Source organism: Aquarana catesbeiana, linkage group LG02 (assembly GCF_042186555.1).
Source record: "Aquarana catesbeiana isolate 2022-GZ linkage group LG02, ASM4218655v1, whole genome shotgun sequence".
In the NCBI taxonomy this organism is placed as follows: Eukaryota; Metazoa; Chordata; class Amphibia; order Anura; family Ranidae; genus Aquarana; species Aquarana catesbeiana.
The window spans coordinates 574,456,761-574,483,932 of record NC_133325.1 but is presented as its reverse complement, the minus strand read 5'-3'; the positions used below and the strand labels follow the sequence as shown (position 1 = coordinate 574,483,932).

Below are 27,172 nucleotides of genomic sequence, written 5' to 3'. Positions count from 1 at the left end.
CTCTAATCGAGGTTCCCTGAAACCAGCTTCCACGGCTCAACAGTGCTGAGATACAGGACTCAAGACCATTAGGTCCCGCAGGACTGGGAGTGTTCAAGGAGCGACCACTGCAAGCCTCGCCACGTCAGCGTACCAAGCCCTCCTGGGCTAATTCGGCTAACACTATTATCAGTGTTAACACCTTTCAGATTCTTCACAAAACATGTGGGAGAAGTTGAAACAGAGGAGAAGGATCAAATAAGGGAGAACTGGTCCCTAAGGTGTTACCAGTGCATCTGCCCCTATTGCCGGTGGGACTTTTGTCCCAGACACAACCTGTTCCCACTTGTTGTGGAACTTGGAATCTAGTAGATCCACCTGCAGAATTCCCCCTGCCATTATTCTATACCTGGAGTATGTACTAGTGATAGAGACAGCACTTGTTGCACTGTCTCAGACAGAATTTGGTTGACTTGAAAATCTGGAACAGACTGCTTCCTGAACAAAGATTATTGAGGTATACTGAGATTGGCACATCTGCTTTTTTTAGCAGGGCCAGTACTGGGCTGGGAGCTTTGTGAACCCTCAGAGCTGTGGCCAGCCCGAAGAGCAGAGTCACAAAAATAAAAAAAAGGATGACTTTGCACTGCAATTTGCAAAAAAACCCTTGATGAGCCTGGAAAAAAACGGCACATGAAGATATGCGTCATTGATGACTATGGACCCCGAAATCTACCTCTAAGTCAACACTAAATGGACAGAGCCTATCTGAAACAGAAGAATATCCAGCGGCTTAAGCTCTACGCTAGACCTTATGTCCCCATTTGGTTTTGGGACCGCTAACGGTTGAGGGTTTTTTTATTTATTTATTTTAATAATGAGCCCATACCTTCTGTTCCAAGAGTCAAACGCAAGGCAAAAGACGGACTCCTCTGTGGCAGACCCCAGAGACCAAAAGAGGCGTACCTACCTACCAAGCTTTTGCTGGCTAAAGATGGAGCAAAAAAACGCCTCAGAGACTGCCCTAAGATCTTCTGGCCTGAGATACTCTCAAAAACACAGCAACCTCAGATGTCTCCCTCACACAGGTGGGGAAAAACTTACAGCATCTAGTATTTCCGGTCAGTCTCATATCCATATACTAATCACGCTTGATCCTGCTTAGGCTTCGATCAACAGAAATCAGGCATGATCAAGGTGATGCACCCGCAGTCCATCTGATGAAAAATGAATGCATCAGGAAATACTGCAATGCCAAACCCCACAGTGGCTCAGATGCATCTGACACCACTGTCCATCGGGGGATGTGGACACCGCCAGATCATTGAACCTGAGAGCGGTGCACCTGCCTCCCCCGGCTGTCTCTCCTTTCTGGAACAATTTAACTGGTATAACAGGTAAATGACGTAGCAACTATATTAGCCAACCTAATACACAGTTCTCCAAGGATGCAGGCCTAAAAACAATGTTGGTTTACTGCTATGCAACCCCTTACGCATGTAAGTATGCAGGTACCCAGGCATGCCGTTATGTAGGTACCCAAGTATGCAAACATGCAGATATACAAGTATTCTTGCCATTCATGCATTTATGTATGCAGCTTAAGGCAAATAAGCACATATGTATGTACTCCCAGGCAAACAAGCACATATGCACGTAATCCCAGGCACATATGCACGTAGTCCCAGGAAAATAAGCACACATGTATACAGCTTAATGTAAATAAGCACATATGTATGCAGTTTCATGTAAATAAGCATATACGTATGTAGTACAAGTGAAAACATGACAGCATGCGTTTAAGCAATATGTATTTATGGAAGCGTGCGTTCATGTAAACGTGCTTATGCAACTTATGTGATTAGGCAAAACACGCACTTATGCAATAGGCGCCCCTGGAAACAAGCATTTACGCAATAAGCAAGCATGCGTTTATGCAACCTATATTACGCAACACCTATCTTTATGCAACCATGTATCTTTATGCAACCATGTATCTTTATGCAACCATGTATGTTTATGCAACCATGTATAACCATGTATATTATTGCGAATATGTAAAAACCATGCATCTTTAGCAACCGTGCGTTTCAGCAATCATGCATTTCAGCCACTTTGCATTTCAGCCACCGTGCGTTTTAGCTAGTTTGCAAGCATGCACCTGCTTAACCACTTGTCGCCCGCCATATAGCAAAATGACGTTGGCAAAGTGGTTGCGTAATCCTGACCAGACGTCATATGATGTGGTCAGGATAACAAGCCGCTGCGCACCCCCCGGGGCACGCATCGCGGCGATTGTTGTTGCGGTGTATCAGTCTGACATACCACAACTCCGATCTAGGTAAAGAGTCTCTGACAGACTTTACCACGTGATCAGCTGTGTCCAATCACAGCTAACCACGATGTAAACAGGAAGATCTGTTTACGGTAGAGTCCATCGGCTGCTCCTCTGACAGGGGGTCTGCGCTGATTGTTTATCAATGTAGCCCCCCCTCGGATGCCCACCCAGAACCACCAGGACCACCAAGGATGGACACCACTGATGACCACCAGGTATGGCATCTCTGTTTGCCATGGGTGGAAATGTGTGCCGACACATGATGCCAATCAGTGCCCACCAGCAATACCTGCCAGTGCCTCCTAATCAGTAATGCCAATCAGTGCCGCCTATGAGTGCCCATCAGTGTCACCTATCAGTGCCACCTCAACCGTGCTCATCAGTGCCATCTTATCAGTGCAGCCTCATCAGTACCCATCAGTGAAGGAGAAAACTTACTTTACAAAATTTTATAACAGAAACAAAGAAAAACTTTTTTTTTTTTCAAAATTTTCAGTCTTTTTTTTATTTGTTTAGCAAAAAATAAAAACCGCAGAGGTGATCAAGAAGAAAGCTCTATCTGTGGGAAGAAAATGATAAAAAGTTTGTTTGGGTACAGCGTAGCATGACCGCGCAATTTCCATTTAAACAGCGACAGCGCTGAAAGCTGAAAATTGGCTTGGGCAGGAATGGGGAAAGTGCCCAGTATTAAAGTGGTTAACTGCAGTTGGCCCCATGCCTGTCTTCGGTCCAGCCTCTTCTGGGGGGAGAGAACTGCATTCCGGGGCGGAGGGGGGCACTGTCCGCCTCATCAGGGCGACAGGGCTCGAGTGGCGGGCGGACCCAGGGCCACCCATGTTCATGTTTTTCCAAACGTGTATATTTAGACATGCATTTAAGCAATAAGTTTGCAAGCATGTATACTATGCTGCACCTGCCTTCCGAGAAGTCAACACTTTAAAGTGAACTGCTATCCATTCAGGGGTGTATCAACTTACAGTTGTACAGTCCCCCCAGATAAGCAGTAAATATGCAGCATATAATCATGTCTTGTCTGCCACACAGTTCTCCCATAGTAAGTACTCACACTTTGTTAGTATCAATGGGCTGCTGTTGCGTCTCCAGAATCCCTGCTAACCACATGGCCATGGCTGCCCTTCCACTTCCTGCCTATTTGAAAATAGGCCATACTGAGCAAGCCTGCGTCCTCTAGTCCTCTAGTGGCTGGAGGAGAAACAGCCGCCCACACGACTAAAAAGTACACAGCATGATTAAACGGCACACTGCCCCCAGTGGATACTGGGAAAACACACAGTCAGATCTGTCTCTCTTTTTTTTTTTTTTTTTTTTAAAAGGAACTGCAAAAATGCAGACTTGCCATTCGTGCTGCAGGACTCTGAACATAACAGGAGTCCAATCTTTACCCATCACGACAAGCTTTGTCATAAAAGACCTTCAGAGACTGAGTCCCCCTTAATCTGGGGTCCACTCCCCTGGACCTGTATAGCACCCTGCTGGAAAGCACCTTGGTCAGAACAAACACTGCACAGGCTTCCATTACGCAGGATCCAGCGCCATAAGGCTGTATTACAGGCAAACCTCGAGGAATCTTCTATCCTTCCAATGAGGCTCAGGTACCATCCATTTTGGCTGATAGCTTTTTCGAATGGATCTGATTAAAGTACATGATTCTTAATAGAACTGTCCAGACCTCCAAGTATGCTCCAAGAGCACATCACATCAGTGACCGTCCAACTAACCAACACTGGCGAAAAAACTGAGGTACTTTCTGTGTAGGAGGGGTTATATAGGGGAGGACTTCTTGTTTGATTGATTTACCAGTGTCTATTCACCAGTAGGTGACGTATAACCCAGTTAGGTATTATGGCTGCTCTGTGTCCCGTGATGTATGATAAAGAAATCAGGAGTCTAATCAGGGGGAATCTGCGCCACACAGGGTGATAAAGATGTGCCCAGGCACACCCAGTGTGCACACCTTTGAAAAACCCCCTGCACTGGTTTCAGCGGACAATAATAATCCCATAGGTGTGCACAGCCTATTGCATTAGAGTGTGCACCCCAAAGTTTAAAAACGTGTGTGTGCATGTGTATATTTACTGACAGTGTCAGTAGGGCAGTGGATGGTGTCCGTCGTTTTTATGTTCGTAGTTTAAACCCAGTTTGGCACACCCAGTGCACACACCTATGAATAACCTCCTGCATTGGTGTCAGTGGACACAAGAACAACCCCCAGCACTGGTATCAGTGGACACAATAATAACCTCCAGCATTAGTTTAAGTGGACGCAATAATAACCCCTAGCATTGGTGTTAGAGCCCTTTTACACCGGGCCGCCCGCAGCATCAGCGGTAGAATGCTATTTTTAGCGGCGTATTACCGTCGGATTAGCGGCACATTTTGGCCGCTAGCGGGGCGCTTTTACCCCCCGCTAGCGGCCGAGAAAGGGTTAAAACCACCTGCAATAGCGGCGTTTTTCCGGCGGTATCCCAGCGCTGCCCCATTGATTTCAATGGGGAGCAGCGGTGGAGGAGCGGTAAACACACCGCTCCTTCACCGCTCCAAAGAAGCTGCTGGCAGGACTTTTTTTCCCGTCCTGCCAGTGCAGCGCTCCGGTGCGAAAGCCCTCTGGCTTTCACACTGCAGACAATGCTGCAGCTGTTTGAGGGCGGACTGCAGGCGCTGTTTTTAATGCTATAGCGCCTGCAAAACGCCCTTGGTGTGAAAGGGGTCTTAGAGGATGAAATAATAATTCCTCAGCATTGTTGTCAGTGGACGCAACAACCACCGTTCACAGCCTTATTAATGTCAGTGACTGCAATAATAACTCCAGTCAATGATCATAGTGTGGCAGTACTATGACAACTTCCCCCACCCAACATTGTCAGTGAACTTTAACCATCTATACAATCCCCCTCCCCCCCACCTACCTACCCAGTAGGGTTGCACCGATACCATTTTCTTTACGAGTACCGATACTTTTTTTTAGTACTCGCCGATACCAATTACCGATACCAAACGTGACTGTTTTGTTTTGTTTTCACTTCAGCTGTCAGCAATGGTACAAAGCATTGAAAAGTTATTTACAAATTAAATAAATTGTTTTTTTTTTTTTCTTGCACTTTTCCAATGTGAAATGTGTAAATATATGTTAATATATACAGTCATTGCCGAAATTGGTGGCACCCCAGAAATTTTTTCCAGAAAATCAAGTATTTCTCACAGAAAAGTATTGTAGTAGCACATGTTTTGCTATACTATGCTATGCTATAAGAAGCAACTGATTTCAGTTATTTTTTTCCAAAAGGTGTGCAACCAAATATTAAGTTAAGGGTACCAAGAATTTTGACCAGCCCATTTTTGGAATTTTATGTGACATTATGTCCAATTTGCTTTTTTTCCTCCCTTTTTTTGTTTTGTTCCAATACACACAAAGGGAATAAACGTGTATAGCAAAACATGTGCTACTGCAATACTTTTCTGTGAGAAATACTTTCTGGGGTGCCAACAATTTCGGCCATGACTGTATGTGTAAAAATATTCACTAACAAAGTAAACAAAAAAAGTTTTAATTGTTTATCGTTTATAAAATAGACGTGAAAAAAAAAAAAAAGTAGACAAATAATACCGTATTTATCGGCGTATAACACACACCTTAATTTTAAGAGAGAAGTTTTAGGAAAAAAACTTAAATTTTAAATAAAGAATTTTGAAGCAAAAATAAGCTTTTTATAACAGCTTACCTGTAAAATCCTTTTCTTTTGAAGTACATCACGGCACATAGAGCCATAGTAATTACTATGTGGGTTATAGTCCACCTTCAGGTGCTGGACAATGGCACACCCTAAACAGGAAGTTGCCTCCCTATATAACCCCTCCCATACCAGGAGTATATCAGTTTTGTAGCAAAGCAATACACGTGTATACTAGAAAGAGGGGCGGGACCTCTGTGTTCCGTGATGTACTTCAAAAGAAAAGGATTTTACAGGTAAGCTGTTATAAAAATCCTATTTTCTTTAATCATACATCACGGGACACAGAGCCATAGTAATTACTATGTGGGATGTTCCAGAGCAATGCCAACTGAAAGGAGGGAGACAAAACCAAAGTAGGGCACCATGAGAACAGAGGATTTATACTGCTACCTGCAGTACACTGTGCCCAAAGGCGACATCCTCATGTCCACCAGATAGAATCTGGTAAATGTATTGATCGAAGACCAAGTTGCAGCCTTGCAGAATTGAGCCATGAAGGCTTGGTGATGCACTGCCCACAAAGCACTTATAGCTCTAGAGGAGTGCGTGTTGATTTGAGGGGGTGGAATCTACCTCTTTAAACCATAAGCTTGAACGATTACTTGTCGAATCTATTTAGAATCGTAGATTTCGATGCTGCCTTTCCTCTTTTAGGACCTTCAGGCAACACGAACAAAACATCCGTTTTCCGAATCTGAGCAATCACCTTTTAGTAGACTTTGACTGCTCTCACCACATCAAGAGAATGTAGTGGTTGTTCTTCCATAGAACAGGGTTCTGGAAAAATGAAGGTAGAACAATATCCTGGTTTGGATAAAAACCTGATACTACCTTTTGGTAAAAAGTTAGGATGAGGGCACAATACTACCTTATCCTTGTGAATAATAAAAATATGGCTCTTTATAAGAAAGAGCAGCCAATTCTGATACCCTTCTTGCAGCAGATATGGTTAACAGAAAAAAATAGTTTCCTTGTCAAAAAAGGACCAAAGGAATATGTTGTATCGGGCCAAAAAAAGGCTGTTTTGCAATGCCGACAAAATTAAATTCAAGTCCCAAGGGTTCAGGGGTTACCTAACCGGAGATTAAGCCGTATTACCCCCTGAATAAGTTATGAACCAAAGAATGCAAAGCAAGTGGTCCTTGAAATAATACCGATAAGGCTCAAGGCCAGCTTTATTTCTCACCCCATCTGCAGAAAGTCAAGAACTCTACCTTTGACCTATTTCCTGGGGTGCAGCTCCTGGTTTCACACCAGTAGACATATGTTTCCCAGACTTCATAATATATAATTATTGAGGCCGGCTCCCTTGCATTAACCAAGGTAGAAAACTACTGAACCTGACAGCCCACGCTTCTTCAGAGTGTGGGTCTCAATAGCCAAACCGTTAAATTTAGCGTTTGTAAAGTAGGATGGAACTCCAGACCTTACGAGAGAAGGTCTGGACATGATGGTAGGGTCTATGGGTCTCCTACTGCCATCTTTACGATCTCTGCATACCAAGATTTCCTGGGCCCCGCTGGGGGTCACAAGAATCAATGACTTCCCTTCCTGCTTGATCCTGCGAAGAAGTCGTGGACGCAGGCAGAATAGGAGGGAATGCATAAATCAGTGAGAACCGATTCTACGGGAATTGCAAGGCATCTGTTCCGCATGCTAGCGGATCCTTTGTTCTTGACACAAAGTTGTTAATTTCTTTGTTGAATCCTGGATGCAAACAGATCTATGTCTGGGATCCTCCATCTTTGACATATCGACAGGAAAATATCGGGGTGAAGGAACCATCCTACCAGGAACAACTGCTGGCGACTCAAGCAGTCCGTCTGCCAATTTTCTATTCCTGGAATGCAGACTGCCGATAGGCAAAGTACATTGTTTTCTGCCCAAGATAGGATATGATTCATCTTTCTCTGGGCCTCACATCTTCTTGTGCCCCCTTGGTGATTAATATAGGCCATTGCTGTGGCATTGACAGATTGAATCCTGGCAGGACAATACCATAAACTGAACGTTCAGGCCCTCAGGACCAAGTGCTCTGCCTGAATTTCTAAAATGTTAATGGGCAAGGCCTTTTCTAATCTGTGCCACTTCTCTTGGACAGTTGCCTCTTTCAGGACTGTTCCCCAACCTTAACAAAAAAGGTTGGCATATGTTATTACTATTTCCCAGGTAACTGAAGGATTTTCCCCTTTGCAGATATTTGGATATTAACTATAAACTGAGGCTCTGGCGCACCCAGCCTACAGCACCTGGTATTTCCAGGTGGTCTTTCATCCAGATACTAACCAGGCCCAACCCTGCTTAGCCTCCACGATCAAACGAGATTGGGCGCTATCAGGGCGATGTGGCCGTAGGCTTTGGAGTCAGACACATTGGGAATGTAGAGCTTGAACCCTTTTGTTTCATGCTGATAGGATACTGTTTTGCAGCAGTCTTGATGAAACTGAACATAAAGAACGGCCTTGAATGAAACCACTATCTTTCCCAACAACCTCATGCAAAGTTGAATAGGAGAAATTCATCTTGCTTTGACCACCTAAATTAGTTCCTTTATGGCACTGATCTTTGCCTGGGGTACGAAGACCCTTTTCTGGGTGTACCTATGATTAGACTCAAGTATTAGCCTTCTTCATGATTTTAAAGAAGATTTCTCCTAGGTTGAGAATCCGACCTAGATATTCCAGGTAGTCGAATGTGCTGACCATACTTTGGTCTAAGCGGGCTACCGACTGGTCTATCAAGAACAGATCGACTAGGTAAACCATAATCGTTATACCTTGGGCCCTCAATCTGGCTAGAAGAGGAGCCAGAACCTTTGTACTCGAGGTGCAGTAGTTAAGATCGGAAACAGAGCTACACACTGAAAATGAAGATGTTCTACTTTGAAAAGTAGATATTACTAGTGAGCAAGGAAATAGGCATATGGAGATATGCATCTTTGACGTCGATTGACGCCAGAAGTCCTCCTCCTTGTAGGATGGAGATAACTGATTGGATTGACTTCATGCAAAAAAAAAAGAGTGGTTATATTCAGGAATTGAATTTAGATTTTTGAGATCCAGAATGTCAATTTGGATTTAACCAAACCCCAACCTCTGCTCTTACATGGGGGCCACCATGAACATTTTTGCCAAAAGATGGTCCAATGCTTGAAAGAAAGACTTCTTTTTCTCTGGTTCCTTAGGAACGTTTGATCTGAGAAAACGAGGAGACGGAAACTCTTGGAACTCCAGTTTGTACCTTGGAGATATTGAGGAAGTCCCCCATTCGTCTTGACACTCCTTCTGCCAGATCCCTGAGAACTGCAGAAGAATTCTCCTTATTGAGCAATGGGGGGCACCTCCTCATAAGGAGGCTTCAGTATCTTGTAGGCTTCCTCCCCCAAGACCTCTTTTGTCCCTGGGGTTAATCCTGAGAATTACCTTTTGAACCTGACGGTGGAAGCCTGGAGTCTGATGCCCCTGGCACAGAAGGAGCTTTGAAACGAAAATACATTTACTCCTTCATTTAAATGGCAAAAGGGGTAGTTTTTCACTAGAAATTCTTTGGATAGATTATCCAAAACATCCCCAGATAGCTGTTTCACCGCAAAAAGGAAGACTAGCCAGGAGCTTCTTGCATGATGCTTAGCGAAGGGCGCAAGGCCTAAAGGATAGAATCTGTCATAGCAACATAGCAAACATATAGCTGCCTCCTGGGCCTGCTGAGCAGGATAACCTTGAACACCTGTTTAAACTGATCTCTCAACGTTAACCAATTACTGTCAGCGCCGGCTGAGACACTCAATCTGCCAGAAAAAAAGTTTTTTTTTTTGTTTTTTTTTATAGGAATTCCAACCTTTTATCCGTTGGATCCCTAAGTATTTGAGTATTGTCTGCCGAACAAGTCAGACTTATTCACACAAAGGATATAGTAGCGTTGCCGGTATACCCTACTTAGTGAATTTTCTCTACCATAGGATAAAGTGTGAAAACTTTTTAGAGAGGAAAATAATGCTTATCTGGGTGATCCTCCAGATACAAAAAAGCTTTTCCAACAATGAATGGACAGGAAAAGGCATGCACAGCTTGAGGGGGCTTTAGGGAACCCAAACACTCAGGTAAGGGTACATAAATCATTCAGCAAGAAGTTGTACCATCAATCTTACAGATTGTGAAAGCTGACTCTCCCGCATTTGACACCTCAGAAGAGGAGTCATCAGCCTCACCACAGTCCCCTGAGGGGATTATTCTTCTCCTGCCCCTAGTTCCTCAGTTTTAGGGTCCTAGGAAAATGGAGAACCTGTCGCATCTTGACCACACTGGGATGCGATTAAAGTCTCTGAACTTTTTTTTAAAAACCTACCATGGCTGAGGTAAAAGATCTTTAGTAAAATGAACAGGGGCTGCAGTGTTGAAAACAGTTGCAAACATTTCATGGCCCCGATCTTACGCTGACCAGCCACCCCCTTTCAGGGAGGATGCCATTTGTAGAGTAGGCTTTCCAGAGCTTGAGGGAGACCCTTTTAGCTCCTCTTTTGGGGGTGTTTCAACCCCTCCTTCTGACCATAGTCTGATGCACAAAACAGAAGTACTACCAGAAGAAATCACATCCATTGCTTGAGCAATAGTCCAGCCCTGCCACTGCTATTACTGCTCAGCCTGATGCAATAGTAAATGTGTCAAAAGGAATGCTTGTGTCACCAAACCTCTTTCATGCCCCTCTATGCTCTTGTGTCCCTCCGTCAGCCTGTAACAGTAATAATGGTGCTTTAAAAAACACATTCCTGCACTGGACGTTGGAGAACGCCAATGCCGCACTAAGCTCCACCTCCCTCCGTCGCCTTCGGCCCCCTCTTCTTTTTTTTTTTTAAAAAGAAGATCTTTTCCACACGAGCACGGGCCTCTGATCCTACAGGATTGTTATGTGAGGGGGAAAAAATGGCGAGGAGAGAGCCTGGAAGCCGCCGAGTAGAGCGGCATGCTGAAATGTTTTTTTTTCGTTTTTCTCCTGACACTCTTCCTCTTTAAGAGGGGGAGAATACAGCACAGGTGGGGGGTGTCTGGTGAAGAAACCCCCCCCAGACTTACTGGAGGTCTGCTGCTGGCTGGAGAGAAAAAGAAGCCTGCTGCTTCGGACACAGCGTGATCTCTTGAGGAAGCATGAGAAGGTATGTGCTCCATACAGCTCCCAGTGGTGACACTTAGCCATGACAACATTTACTAAGCAAAGGAGACATTTCATAAGAAAATTCAAAAATGTCCTAGAAAACTCCACTTGCCTTTCCCGCCGCAGGGTTTTCTGTGGTAAAAACCAACAGACCCAATCTTCACCCTACACGGTGGGTTCCATTAACAAACCTTCAGGAACTGGGGATCCTTGGGCAAACCCACAATCCTGGACCTGTAATAGCACCTCCGCCAGTAAAACTTTATGGCCTTAATACCAAAAAGTACTGGATCCCAGGGTCCAGCTCTCTAAAAAGAGAAAGTTTTACAGGAAAAACCTCGTTTCTTCGTGCACGAGGCCCGGGTACCATTCAATTTGGCCTAAAAGATACTTTGAATGGATCCGGCTGCATAGCTAGCCCCAGCAAGGATTGCTCCAGTGGAGCTCAGCACAGCACATCTTCACTCGTGACCAACACCTTAGACACTGGCGAAAAAACTGAGATACTCCTGGTATGGGAGGAGTTACATAAGGAGGCAACTTCCTGTTTAGGGTGTGCCAGTGTCCAGCACCTGAAGGTGGACTATAACCCACATAGTATTTACTATGGCTCTGTGTCCTGTGATGTACAATTAAAGAAATAAGGGTCAATGAAGCCTTATCAGTGCCCATCTGCAGCCTCGCCATTGCCCATTAACCACTTGCCGACCGCCTCACGATATATGTCGGCAGAATGGCACGGGCAGGCAGAGTAACGTACCCGTACGTTACACCCCTCCCGCCGCAGGCGGTCGGCATTGTTTCAGGAGCAATCTGTCCTGAGGGGGAGGCCACTGATTCATGGCCTCTCCCTCACGATCGTTCCTGACGAATGAGTAGCTTCCTCTGCTTCTGAAATGTAAACAGAAGCAGAGGAAGTGATGTCATCTCCCCTCCTGCAGGCTTTTCGTTCCGGCGCCCAAGGAGAGAAGACATCAATGTGAGTTGCACCAACACTACACTAACACTAGTACACATAGGCACATAGGCACATAAAACTCCCCCGATCACCCCGTCACAGTGACACCAATAGCAGTTTTATTTTTTTACTGATCACTGCATTGGTGTCATTTTTGACTGTTATAAGTGTTAGGGCTGTTAGTGGTAGGCCCCTTTAGGTCTAGGGTACCCCCCTAATAAAGGTTTAACCCTGTGAGCGCCCCCCCAGTTAACCCTTTCACCCCCTGTCGCCAGTGTCACTAATCGATCATTTTTCTGATCGCCGTATAAGTGTCACGGGTGAAGCTAGTTAGCCTGTTAGTTATTTAGGTTCACCGTCAGCTTTTTCTAACGTCAGGTACCCCCATATACTATCTAATAAAGGTTTTAACCCCCTCACTGCCCCCTAGTTAACCCTTTCACCAGTGATCACTGTATAAGTGTTACGGGGGACACTGGTTAGTTTTTTATATCCGCCGTTTATTACCCAATAAAGGTTTCACCCCCGGATCGCCCCACGGGTGATATCAGTTAGGTTTTAGGGTCAGATAGGGTCTGCGTCGCCCCAGGCAGCGGCAGATTAGTGCCAGTACCGCTAACACCCACACACGCAGCATACACCTCCCTTAGTGGTATAATGTCTGAACGGATCGATATCTGATCAGATATATACTAACATCCCCAGCAGTTTAGGGTTCCCAAAAACGCAGTGTTAGCGGGATCAGCCCAGATACCTGCTAGCACCTGCATTTTTCCCCTCCGCCCAGCCCACCCAAGTGCAGTATCGATCGATCACTGTCACTTACAAAACACTAAACACATAACTGCAGCAATCGCAGAGTCAGGCCTGATCCCTGCGATCGCTAACAGTTTTTTTGGTAGCGTTTGATACAGTTGCTGACAGCCTAGGAGCTTTTTTACCTGTGAGTCTCACTAGTGTACCAGTAAATTTAGAGCCCAAAATGGCAAATCGAAGGTACACTAGTGAAGAGGCCTACACGTTTCTGCGCATGACAGATAGTGAAGAGGAAGTCACTCATCTGTCAGATTCAAGCTCAGAATACGATCGATCTTGTAGATGACAGCGGCTCCATGACAGATAGCTCTGATGACGGAGTTGTGGTCCCTGCCAAGGTCAGGCGTACCAGACCCCAATCTTCTTCTGCTGTTGTTGAGGTGCAAGAACCGCAGGGCTCTCGTATGGAGCAGAGAAGTACTAGTGCCGATCATCCTTCTGGTGAACTGGCAAGCACCAGCGGCCTAGTACACCCTGGTCGTAGCAAAACCAGCACTGCAGTAACATGTGGTGACGTGGCGAGTCCCATAAGTGCAGTATAAGCTGGTGAGGTGGCAAGCACAAGTAGTGTCCCGCTGCCACCAAGAAGACAAAGACAGGCCCGTCATGCCCATAGTGTCCTTCCTGCAGAATTTGCCAATCCTAATTGGGAGCCCACCACTTCTGCAGCACCTGTACTTCCCCCATTCACTGGCCAACCCGGCATTCAGGTGGAAACAGTTGATTTTACTTCACTTGATTTTTATTCGCTGTTTTTCACCGAAGATCTCTATAGATCTATTGTGGACCAAAGTAATTTGTATGCTGGTCAATTCATCGCCGCTAATCCCCAGTCCTCCCTTGCCAGAGATTGGAAACCAATTACGGTTTCCGAATTTAAGACCTTTCTGGGCCTATCCCTCGACATGGGGATAGTTAAAATGAGTATGTTGTGGTCATATTGGTCCACTGACCCAATTTACCATATGCCCGTGTTCTCTACCTCCATGACCAGGGCACGATACGAGCAGATCTTGCGGTTCATGCATTTCAACAACAATGAACTCTGTCGTCCTCGTGGAGACCCTGGATACGATCGGCTCTACAAAATTTGGCCCCTCGTAAACCACTTCAACCAATGTTTTGCAGACTTGTTTACTCCCCATCAAGTTGTCTGCGTTGATGAGTCCCTGATTACGTTTTCTGGCCACTTGCATTTCAAACAGCATCTTCCCAGCAAGAGTGCCAGATACGGGGTCAAGATGTAGTTTTATGGTTTACGAGGGAAGAGATAGTCACGTAGAGCCGCCGAACTGCCTGGAGCGCTGGCAAGATTGTGTGGGACTTGGTGTCACCCTTATTCGGAAAGGGGTACCATTTGTATGTGGACAATTATCACACGAGCGTGCCACTTTTTAGTCACTTGTTTGATCATCAGATTGGTGCATGTGGCACCATGCGATCTAATCGCCAGGGCTTTCCCCAGCGGCTTGTAGATTCCCATCAGAGCCTGCTTGAAGTGTAATAACTCGATTGCTGTGAAGTGGAGGGATAATAGAAATGTTTTAGTTCTTTCCTCCCTTCATGCAGATACGACGGTCCAAATTCCTACGGTGACTGGTGTTGTGGAGAAACCCCTCTGTGTCCACAAATATAATCAAAATATGGAAGGGGTGGACCTCAACAACCAGTTGTTGGCGCCGTACCTAGTTGTCCCTAAGGCCAGACACTGGTACAAAAAAGCGTCTGTTTATTTCAATTGGCTTTGCTGAACGCTCATGTGCTATACAGAGCTTCAGGACGGACTGGATCCTTCCTTAAAATCCAGGAAGAGATCGTCAGAGCCCTTCTGTTTCCAGAGGGTGCTTCACCTCACCTTCCCAATCCAAATGCAGTAAGCCGGCTGCATGAGAGGCATTTTCCGTATGTCCTCCCGAGTACCCCTTCCCAACGAGCCCCCCAAAGATGATGTTGTCTCTGTAGTAAGCGCAGATATAGGCGTGACACCCGCTATTATTGTCCCTTCTGTCCTGACAATCCTGGTCTTTGCATTGGTGAATGTTTTGAACGCTACCATACACTAGTGGAATTTTAGCGTAGGGTACAGCACGGCACATACTAGGACACACTTTCACAGGGTCTCCCAAGATGCCATCGCATTTTGAGAGACCCGAACCTGGAACCATTACAGTTACAACCGTTACAAAAAAAAAAAAAGTGTAAAAAAAAAAAAAAGTGTAAAAAAAAACCCACAAATATATAAAATAAAAAAACAAAAAAAAACAAAAAATAGTTGTCATTTTATTGTTCTCTCTCTATTGTTCTGCTCTTTTTTACTGTATTCTATTCTGCAAAATGTTATTGTTATTATGTTTTATCATGTTATGTTTCAGGTATGTAATTTTTTTTATACGGTTTACTGTGTTTTATTGTTAACCATTTTTTGTTTTCAGGTACGCCATTCAGCTGCAGCGCAGATTTAACTATCTTGACAGCAACAGCGTTTGCTCCCACGATACATAAAGCCATGACTCCAACGCTGTAGGAGGTGATTTCACCACCACAGTTAAAGAAAAGAGTATATATGCCACAGCAGGGGTGGAGGAGCGATTTGCTTCTAACTTTTTACTTACTATTTTTTACTATTTTTTTTTTGTATTTGCTTTGCAGGTATGGTATGTCTTACTGTTATACTGTAATGTTACTTTGTTTTATTGTTAACCATCATTTGCTTAGCAGGTACGCCATTCAGTTGCAGCGTGGATTTATTTATCTTGACAGCAACAGCGCTTGCTCCCATGATACATAAAGCCAGGACTCCAGCGCTGTAGGAGGGGATTTCACCACCACAGTTAAAAACAAAATGGAGCATGTATGCCCATCATTAAAAGTGGGTGGATGAATGGAGGTATTCTAATGGTGGGCATACCCACCGATCAATCTCTTTTTTTTTGTTCAACACACAGGCTGCATGAAAAAAAAAATTACAATATATGCCCAACAAGGACCAGCAACGTATTGGTATGTTGTTGGACTTTGAGTGGTTATACCAGAATGATGATCAAGTATCATCTTGGTATCATTCTTTTCAGCCAGCAGTCGGCTTTCATGTAAAAGCAATCCTAGCAGCTAATTAGCCTCTAGACTGCTTTTACAAGCAGTGGGAGGGAATGTTCCCCCCCCCCCCACCGTCTTCAATGGTTTTCTCTTGCTCTCCTGTCCCAACAGAGAACCTGAGAATGCAGCCAGTGGTTCCGCCAGCTGACCATAGAGCCGATCAGAGACCAGAACGGCTCCAATCGTCTCTATGGCCTAAGAAACCGGAAGCTACAAGCATTTCATGACTTTGATTTCGCTGGATGTAAACAGCACCATTGGGAAATTGGGAAAGCATTTTATCACACCGATCTTGGTATGGTCAGATGCTTTGAGGGCAGAGGAGGGATCTAGGGTCTAATAGACCCCAATTTTTTAAAAAAAAAAGTACCTGTCACTACTTATTAGTATCATAGGGGATATTTACATTCCCTGAGAACAATAAAAATGATGAAAATAAAATAAAATAAAATAAAAAAAGAAAGGAGCAGTTTAAAAATAAAATAAAAAATCAAAATAAATAATTAAAAAATAAATAAATAAAAAGCACCCCTGTCCCCCCCTGCTCTCATGCAAAGGTGAATGCGTCGGTCTGGCGTCATATGTAAACAGCAATTGCACCATGCATGTGAGGTATCACCGCAAAGGTCAGATCAAGGGCAGTAATTTTAGCAGTAGACCTCCTCTGTAAATCTAAAGTGGTAACCTGTAAAGGCTTTTAAAAATGTATGTAGTTTGTCACCGCTGCACGTTTGTGTGCAATTTTAAAGCATGTCATGTTTGGTATCCATTTACTCGGCCTAAGATCATCTTTTTAATTTCAGCAAACATTTGGGCAATATAGTGTATTTTAGTGCATTAAAATTAAAAAGTGTGTTTTTTCCAAAAAAAATGCGTTTGAAAAATCGCTGCGCAAATACTGTGTGAAAAAAAAAATGAAAGTAATTTTCTTGCAAAAAAAAAAAAAAAAATGTTTTCATGTAAACAAAAAGTGTCAGAAAGGGCTTTGTCTTCAAGTGGTTAGAACAGTGGGTGATGTGTGACATAAGCTTCTAAATGTTGTGCATAAAATGCCAGGACAGTTCAAACCCCCCCCCCCCAAATGACCCCATTTTGGAAAGTAGACACCCCAAGCTATTTGCTCAGAGGCATGTCGAGTCCATGGAATATTTTATATTTTGACACAAGTTGTGGGAAAAAGACAATTTTTTTTTTTTTTTTGCACAAAGTTGTCACTAAATGATATTTTGCTCAAACATGCCATGGGCATATGTGGAATTACACCCCAAAATACATTCTGTTGCTTCTCCTGAGTACGGGGATACCACATGTGTGAGACTTTTTGGGAGCCTAGCTGCGTACGGGACCCCGAAAAACCAAGCACCGCCTTCAGGCTTTTTCACTCCTCACTGCCTATCACAGTTTCAGAGGCCATGGAATGCCCAGACGGCACAACCCCCCCCCCCCCCCAAGACCCCATTTTGGAAAGTAGACACCCCAAGCTATTTGCTGAGAGGCATTTCGAGTCCATGGAATGTTTTATATTTTGACACAAGTTGAGGGAAAATGACAAACTTTTTTTTTTTTTGTATTTTGGGGTGTAATTCCACATACGGCCATGGCATGTCTGAGCAATATATCATTTAGTGACAACTTTGTGCAAAAAAAAAAGTTTGTCATTTTCCCGCAACTTGTGGCAAAATATATAATATTTCATGGACTCAACATTCCTCTCAGCAAATAGCTTGGAGTGTCTAATTTCCAAAATGGGGTAATTTGGGGGCGGGGGGTTTGTGCCATCTTGGCATTTTATGGCCTTCAAAACTGATAGGTAGCGAGGAGTGAAATCAAAAATTTACGCCCTTAGAAATCCTGAAGGCAGTGCTTGGTTTTCAGGGCCCCGTACGCGGCTAGGCTCCCAAAAAGTCTCACACATGTGGTATCCCCGTACTCAGGAGAAGCAGAAAAATGTATTTTGGGGTGCATTTCCACATATGACCATGGCATGTGTGAGCAATATATCATTTAGTGACAATTTTTTTTTTGTCATTATTCAATCACTTGAATAAAAAAAATTAAATTCAATGGGCTCAACATGCCTCTCAGCAATTTCCTTGGGGTGTCTACTTTCCAAAATGGGGTCATTTGGGGGGGGGGGGGGTGTACTGCCCTGCCATTTTAGCATCTCAAGAAATGAGATAGGTAGTCATAAACTAAAAGCAAATGTAAATTCCAGAAAATGTACCCTAGTTTGTAGACACTATAACTTTTGCGCAAACCAATAAATAAATATACGCTTATTGACATTTTTTTTACCAAAGACATGTGGCTGAATACATTTTGGCCTAAATGTATGACTAAAATTGAGTTTATTGGATTTTTCTTATAACAAAAAGTAGAAAATATTTTTTCAAAATTTTTGGTCTTTTTGCGTTTATATCGCAAAAAATAAAAATCGCAGAGACAATCAAATAACATCAAAAGAAAGCTCTATTTGTGGGGAAAAAAAGGACGCAGCATTGCACGACTGCACAATTACCAGTTAAAACAGCGCAGTGCCAAATTGTAAAAAGTCCTCTGGTCTTTAGGCAGCCAAATGGTCCCGGGCTTAAGTGGTTAATGAAGCGTGATCAGTGTCCATCTGCAGCCTCACCTTTCCCCATCATTGCAGCCTGATCAGTGCCCATCTGCAGCCTTGCCATTGCCCATTAATGAAGCCTGATCAGTGCCCATCTGCAGCCTCGCCATTGCTCATCATTGCAGCCTAATCAGTGTCCATCATTGCTGCCTGATCAGTGCCCATCTGCAGCCTTGCCCATCATTGCAGCCTAATCAGTGCCCATCTGCAGCCTCGCCATTGCTCATCATTGCAGCCTGATCAGTGCCCATCTGCAGCCTTGCCATTGCCCATCATTGCAGCCTGATCAGTGCCCATCTGCAGCCTTGCCATTGCCCATCATTGCAGCCTGATCAGTGCCCATCTGCAGCCTTGCCCATCATTGCAGCCTGATCAGTGCCCATCTGCAGCCTTGCTCCTCACTGCAGCCTAATCAGTGCCCATCTGCAGCCTTGCTCCTCACTGCAGCCTAATCAGTGCCCATCTGCAGCCTCGCCATTGCCCATTAATGAAGCCTGATCAGTGCCCATCTGCAGCCTTGCCATTGCCCATTAATGAAGCCTGATCAGTGCCCATCTGCAGCCTCGCCATTGCTCATCATTGCAGCCTAATCAGTGTCCATCATTGCTGCCTGATCAGTGCCCATCTGCAGCCTTGCCCATCATTGCAGCCTAATCAGTGCCCATCTGCAGCCTCGCCATTGCTCATCATTGCAGCCTGATCAGTGCCCATCTGCAGCCTTGCCATTGCCCATCATTGCAGCCTGATCAGTGCCCATCTGCAGCCTTGCCATTGCCCATCATTGCAGCCTGATCAGTGCCCATCTGCAGCCTTGCCCATCATTGCAGCCTGATCAGTGCCCATCTGCAGCCTTGCTCCTCACTGCAGCCTAATCAGTGCCCATCTGCAGCCTTGCTCCTCACTGCAGCCTAATCAGTGCCCATCTGCAGCCTCGCCATTGCCCATTAATGAAGCCTGATCAGTGCCCATCTGCAGCCTTGCCATTGCCCATTAATGAAGCCTGATCAGTGCCCATCTGCAGCCTCGCCATTGCTCATCATTGCAGCCTAATCAGTGTCCATCATTGCTGCCTGATCAGTGCCCATCTGCAGCCTTGCCCATCATTGCAGCCTAATCAGTGCCCATCTGCAGCCTCGCCATTGCTCATCATTGCAGCCTGATCAGTGCCCATCTGCAGCCTTGCCATTGCCCATCATTGCAGCCTGATCAGTGCCCATCTGCAGCCTTGCCCATCATTGCAGCCTGATCAGTGCCCATCTGCAGCCTTGCTCCTCACTGCAGCCTAATCAGTGCCCATCTGCAGCCTTGCTCCTCACTGCAGCCTAATCAGTGCCCATCTGCAGCCTCGCCATTGCCCATTAATGAAGCCTGATCAGTGCCCATCTGCAGCCTCGCCATTGCTCATCATTGCAGCCTGATCAGTGCCCATCTGCAGCCTCCCCATTGCTCATCATTGCAGCCTGATCAGTGCCCAGCTGCAGCCTTGCCCATCATTGCAGCCTGATCAGTGCCTCATCATTGCAGCCTAATCAGTGCCCATCTGCAGCCTTGCCACTGCTCATCATTGCAGCCTGATCAGTGCCCAGCTGCAGCCTTGCCCATCATTGCAGCCTGATCAGTGCCCATCTGCAGCCTTGCTCCTCACTGCAGCCTAATCTGTGCCCATCTGCAGCCTTGCTCCTCACTGCAGAATAATCAGTGCCAATCTGCAGCCTTGCTCCTCACTGCAGCCTAATCAGTGCCCATCTGCAGCCTTGCCCATCATTGCCCATCTGCAGCCTTGCCCATCATTGCCCATCTGCAGCTACGCCACTGCCGAAACAGACAGAGCTGGATCTCCTGTGTACTCGGCGTCACGCCCAGTCACGTCACTTGGCCCGGATCCTATGATGGACATAACGCCAGTCCAATACCGGGACGTCAATGCTAGGAGGCGTTCAGGGGGCAGGACTGGGTGTGACTGTGAGCCGAGCCAAGTACACAGGAGATCCGGCTCTGTCTATTTCGGCAGCGCTCTTCCCTTCCCTGGCAGCCTATATTGGCCTATAACACCCACACACGATTTTCCCCCTATTTTATACGCTGATAAAGAAGGTAATTAAGGCTGATTAGAGTAAATTAAGGGTTAATAAGGGGTTAAACCAGGGGTCTCAAAGTACCGGCCCGCGGGCCATTTGCGGCCCGCGGACCGGTTAAAAATGGCCCGCAGGCAGGGCTGATAAAGGACTAGAGGTCGACCGATATTTGGCCATTAGGTCGATATATAGCACTGGCCGCTGCTCTTCCTTCCTTCTCCACACTCAGCGCTTGATGCTTGTGTGAAACTGAAACGTAACAGGAGGAGAGAGACAGAGGGATCTGTCAGATTTGAGGTTGATGTCGGGGGTGGGCGGGACCCGGCCGGGGTGGGCGGGACCCGGCCAATATCAAACACCAGCCAATGGGATCTGGGCGGGCAGCTACGTGTATGTGGCCCGCCCCTTTTCTTAAGCAGCCCAATCATTGGCTGGTGTTTGACAGCTGCTGGCCCCGCCCACCTCGGCCGGGTCCCGCCCACCCCGACATCAACCTCAATTCTGACAGATCCCTCTGTCTCTCTCCTCTGTGCTACGTGTCAGCTTCACACAAGCATCAAGCGCTGAGTGTGGACAGCTCCTTGTCAGTTTCACACACTGTTACACTCCGCTCAGTGTGAAACCTGCCAGTGGCACCTGCCTGTGCCAATCAGTGCCATCTGTCAGTGCCATCTGTCAGTGCCAGCTGCCAGTGCCACTGCCAATCAGTGCCACCTGCCAGTGCCAACCAGTCTGCCATTGCCACCTGCCACCTCCAACCAGTACCACCTGCCAGTGCCACCTGCCACCGCCAATCAGTGCCACCACCAACCAGTGCCTGCCAGTGCCACCGCCAACCAGTGCCCCTGCCAATCAAAGCCACCTGCCAGTGCCACCTTCCGCCACCTGCAAGTGCCACGCCAATCAGTGCCACCTGCCAGTGCCAACCAGTGCTTGCCAGTGCCACCTGCCACCACCTGCCAGTGCCACGCCAATCAGTGCCACCTGCCAGTGCCATGCCAATCAGTGCCACCTGCCAGTGCCACGCCAATCAGTGCCACCTGTCAGTGCCAATAGTGCCACCTGCCAGTTCCAAACCAGTGCCACCTGCCAGTTTCAAACCAGTGCCACTTGCCAATGCCTGCCAGTGCCACCTTCCAGTGCCAACCAGTGCCACTGCCAATAAGTGCCACCTGCCAGTGCCATCTGTCAGTGCCAATCAGTGCACCCTCCAAACAGTGCAACGTGCCACCTGCCAGTGCCACCTGCCAGTGACAGACAGTGCCACCTGCCAGTGCCACCTGCCTAAGCCAACCAGTGCCATCTGTACTGAGGACATCAAGTGTTTGGTAGAGTGACAGGAGCAAGCAGGGAGGAGTGGAGTGGGTGAGGTTTTTTTTTTTCAAATCGGCCTAAAATATCGGCCACAAAAATCGTCATCATATATCGGCCATCGGCTTTACCTCTCCATCTCTTCTGTCCTCTCCGCTGCACGCTGCTGCAGCCCAGAGAGAGAACAGAGCTGAGAATGGAGCGGAGGAAGGATCCGCTCATCGATCCGCCCACCTAGGCATTGACGATCGACCAGAGCTCCAAACCAGGGTCCTGCTGCCACCTCAGGGCGGGAGATTGTGTTCTCTGGGTCCCCTGTCACTAGGCCTGTATGGAAGCCAGGAGGAGAGGATTTGGGAGGCAGATGATCCTGACTGCCAGGAGAGGTGAGTGAGCCATCACACTGAGGCAAAGTCCTTAGTGGGGTGACTGGGGTAGAAATTTGTGCAGTGTGGGGGGTATTTTATGCAGTGTGGAGGGTGATTGTGCAGTGTGGGGGGTAATTGTGTAGTGTGGGGGTATTTTATGGAGTGTGGGGGGTATTTTATGGAGTGTGGGGGGTATTTTATGGAGTGTGGGGGGTATTTTATGGAGTGTGGGGCTATTTGTGCAGTGTGTGGCTATTTGTGCAGTGTGGGAGGGGTAATGCTGGGTAGTTAATAATGCGTTTGCTGACACCAATGCTGGGTTAATAATGCGCTTACGGACACCAGTACTGGGTATAATGCGTTTGCTGACACCAGTGCTGGGTATAGTATAGTATATTATTGCTGGTATAGTTCATTGCTTTTGAAGTTTTAAAAGTTTGCATGCGGCCCCCCATGGGATATGAAAACTTGTCATGTGGCCCTCAGGCAATTTGAGTTTGAGACCCCTGGGTTAAACAAAGGATGATTTTTTCATCCCTTTGATATACAATTGAAGAAACAGAAAGATACAAAAAGAAACAATGTTTCTTTTTATTTTAGTGTTTCAGGCTGAGCGATGTTGTTAACCACTTGCCTACCAGGCACTAACACCCTCTTCCTGCCCAACCCATTTTTCAGCTTTCAGCGCCGTCGCACTTTGAATGACAATTGCGCGGTCATGCTACACTGTACCCAAACAAATTTTTTATCATTTTCTTCACTTAAATAGAGCTTTCTTTTGGTGGTATTTAATCACTGCTGGGTTTTTTATTTTTTACAAAAAATAAAATAAAAAAAGACCAAAAATTTTGAAAAAAAAAAGTTTTTTACTTTTTTCCTGTCAGTAAATTTTGTAACTAAGTAATTTTTCGCCTTGACTGATGTGCGCTGATGAGGCGGTACCGATGGGCACTGATGAGGTGGCACTGATGAGGAGGCACTAATATGCCGCACTGATGGGCACTGTTAGGCAGCACTGGTGGACACTGATAGGCGGCACTGCTGGGCATTGATAGGCGGCACGGATAGGCGGTACATATGGGCACTGATGGGCATTGGACAGCAGTGATGGGCAGCGCTGATAGGTGGCACTGATTGCCAGCACTGACTGGCATGGCTAATGGGCACTGATTGCTGCCACTGGTGGGCACTGTATGCTGCCATTGGTGGGGAATGGTGGACACTGTATTGTGACACTGTATTTCACTATTGTAATCAGGGCACCGATGATCAGTGCCCTGATTACATTCCTACATGTCCCCCTGTGAGGAGATGCTGCTGATCAGCTCTCCTCACCACACACTGTAAGTGTGAGGCAAGGAGAGCCGATTACCGGCATCTCCATATTTACATGTGACTGGCTGTGATTGGACACAGCCGATCACATGGTTAAAGAGCCGCGGACGCGGCTCTTTACACAGATCGGGGTCGCACCATGTCCTAGCAACACGGCGCGGCTGTGATCGCCATGCTGGGCGTGAGAGCGGCCGTTCTGGGACGCCATCATACGACGGCGTCCCAGAACAAGAGCTGCACCGCTCCGCCGTCACTTGACGGTGGGCGGGCAGCAAGCAGTTAATAAACATTGCTGGCTGCTTTTTTTTTTTTTACCAATTACCGGATTTCTTTAACCGCTTCCCAACTGCCTCACGCATATATACTGCGATGGAAGGGCACGTAAAGGCAGATTAACATACCTGTACGTTGTCCTTTAAGAGGCGGCTTGGGCACGCGCCCGGCCAGGAGCTCCGTGAGCGTGATTGGGTATCCTGCGGAATCTATGTCCGTGGGGATACCCGCGATCGTCTCACGATGAGGAAGAACGGGGATATGCTAATGTAAACAAGCATTTCCCCATTCTGCCTAATGACACTCACTGATCACAGCTCTCTGTAATCGGGAGCAGTGATCAGTGTCGTGGTACACATATATCCCATCCCCCCCCAGTTAGAATCACTCCCTAGGACACACTTAACCCCTACAGCGCCACCTAGTGGTTAACCCCTTCACTGCCAGTCACATTTCCACAGTAATCAATGCATTTTTAATCGCACTGATAGCTGTATAAATGTGAATGCTCCCAAAATAGCGCCAAAAGTGTCCAATCTGTCTGTCATAATGTCGCAGTCATGATAAAAAAAAAAAAAAATCACTGATCGCCGACATTGCTAGTAAAAAAATAAATTATTAATAAAAATACCATAAAAAACTTTCCCCTTTTTTGTAGACGCTATAACTTTTGCGCAAATCAATCAAACATGTATTGCCATTTTTTTACCAAAAATATGTAGAAGAATACGTATCGGCCTAAACTGAGGAAAAAAAAAAAGTTTTTTTCAAAATTGTCACTTTTTTTGTTTATAGCGAAAAAATAAAAAACCACAGAGGTGATCAAATACCACCAAAATAAACCTCTATTTGTGGGGAAAAAAGTCAATTTTGTTTGGAAGCCACGTCGCACGACCGCGGAATTGTCAGTTAAAGTAACGCAGTGCTGAATTGCAAAAAGTGCTCTGGTCTTTGGCCAGCCAAATGGTCCGGGGCTTAAGTGGTTAACACTTCAGCTGTCAATAGGGGAGACCCACTGGCAGCTCAAAGATCCTGAAAGGATCGGTTTCAGGTATCGGTGCATTTGCACGAGTACAAATACTTCAAATACTGCAAATACTCAGTATCAGCACTGATACCGATACTAGTATCGGTGCAACAGTATGCTATCCAGCATTAGGGGGTTACTGATCACATGCTCCTGGTCTGTTCTCTCTTTCCCTAACGAGGCCCAAACTTTACAATAAAGCTTTTGAATACAAAGAAGAAAAAAAAAAAAGAGAAAAATAAAGCAGGTGTGATTATTCTGGGCCAAAAGTTTACTTGTATTGTTGGATGAAGATTACTCTGCCTGACACTACAGTCTTCATTTCTGTGCCAGGTGCCGAATCAGAGAGTGTTTCAGTGCCCAACACCCTGCTGTCTCTCTGCTTCCCAAAAGGTGGTGGACCCACCCCAGCACACAGCAAACCACACACAGAGTGGGGCAGTACGCATGTTGGGCACCAAGTGGTTATGGCCTTTTATTTATAGAAAGAGCTGAGATCTGATAAAGCTCAGATAAAAGTTTTTCTCACTGTCAGGAAAATAGGAAAACAAAGCTGAACTCCAGTAACACAAATAATGGCCAGAGGACTATAAAATATTGGTATATATTGCTTCAAGACACCTTGGCTGTTGCAATTTTTTATATCACACCATATTTGCACAGTTGTTTATCAAGTGAAAATTTGAAGAAAAAATATACACTGAAATGAATTTTTGGTGCACACAATACAATACTCAACTTTTGTTAAAATATAACAAGACGATGTTTGTCGAGTACAGAAATGTCAAGATTTAAAATTTTCCTGTTAAAAGGCGACAAACTAAGGTACCTAAAATTGTTCGTAGGTGACATTTTAAAGCCGTTACAGGTTATCATTTTAGAGTTAAAGTGATACTCAAGTCTCGTTTTTGTTTTTTTCTTTGTTAAAAAGAACAAACATGTCATATTTACCTGCTGTGTAGTGGATTTGCACAGAGCAGCCCAGATCCTCCTCTACTTGGGTCCCTCTTTGGTGCTCCTGGCCCCTCCCTCCTGTTGAGTGCCCCCACAGCAAGCAGCTTGCTATGGGGTCACTAGAGCCTAGCCGCAACTCTGTGTCCATTCAGACATGAAGCTGCGGCCTGCCCCGCCCCCTCTCTCTCCTCATTGGCTCACTGACTTTGATTGACAGAAGCAGGAGCCAATGGATCTTCGCTGCCCTCTCAGCCAATGAGGAGGTAGAGTCCCGGACAGCCGAGTCTCTTGTACAACATCGCTGGATCGAGATAGGGCTCACGTACAGTCAGGTCCATAAATATTGGGACATTGACACAATTCTAATCTTTTTGGCTCTATACACCACCACAATGGATTTGAAATGAAACGAACAAGATGTGCTTTAAACGCAGACTTTCAGCTTTAATTTGAGGGTATTTACATCCAAATCAGGTGAACGGTGTAGGAATTACAACAGTTTGTATATGTGCCTCCCACTTTTTAAGGGACCAAGAGTAATGGGACAGATTAACAATCATCCAAACTTTTTTCCTTGTCAAAAGAAGTTTATTGAGTATACAATGTTATAAAGATACATAAAGTAAGTTTACAAGGATCTATAAAGCTCATTGTTTTACAGTAGGGTTTATATAGGTAAATATCATGAAATTTCAAATATTAAACATTGGGTTCACGTAAACCTAAATTAAAGATATATATCATTTTCTTAGTTACTTTTGTAGGTATTTAAATGATTTATACCTACTATACATATTGTTTACAAGTAGAGTGTATATAGGTCAAATAAATTCTGATAATGAGCTTTAATCGTAAGGTGGAGAAAAGGAAAGAGAAAGAAGAAAAAGGGTTGAAAGGTAGAGGTATGGTCCACAAGGTTGTCCTGCTCGTCAGTTTATTATTCTTTTTAGTTCTCTTTGAAGCCTTAGAATGGGTGTCTCTGTAAGTCATTTAATCTGTTACCATGGCAACAGGACAGAGTCATTGAAGTTTGACAGGAACTGTTGTTTTATCCAAGGATGCCAAAGTTTTTCAAATTTTGGAATTTGATTTTGATCGATGGCTACCATCTTAGCATGGGACATT

The 27,172-nt window shown here is 45.5% G+C and overlaps 1 protein-coding gene, 1 long non-coding RNA gene and 1 pseudogene across 4 annotated transcripts in view; 1 reads left to right on the top strand and 2 right to left on the bottom strand.

Moving 5' to 3' along the window:
• The window catches only part of DCAF6 (DDB1 and CUL4 associated factor 6), a 264,140-nt gene that overhangs the window by 2,719 nt on the left and 234,249 nt on the right, over positions 1-27,172 (bottom strand). The window lies entirely within an intron of this gene.
• The window catches only part of LOC141128682 (uncharacterized), an 85,300-nt gene that overhangs the window by 41,384 nt on the left and 16,744 nt on the right, over positions 1-27,172 (top strand). Inside the window, exon 4 of the long non-coding RNA XR_012241720.1 lies at positions 15,424-15,640. This is a non-coding gene — a long non-coding RNA (uncharacterized lncRNA). The remainder of the gene's footprint in view (positions 1-15,423; positions 15,641-27,172) is intronic.
• Positions 8,307-8,425, bottom strand: LOC141130769 (5S ribosomal RNA; annotated as a pseudogene).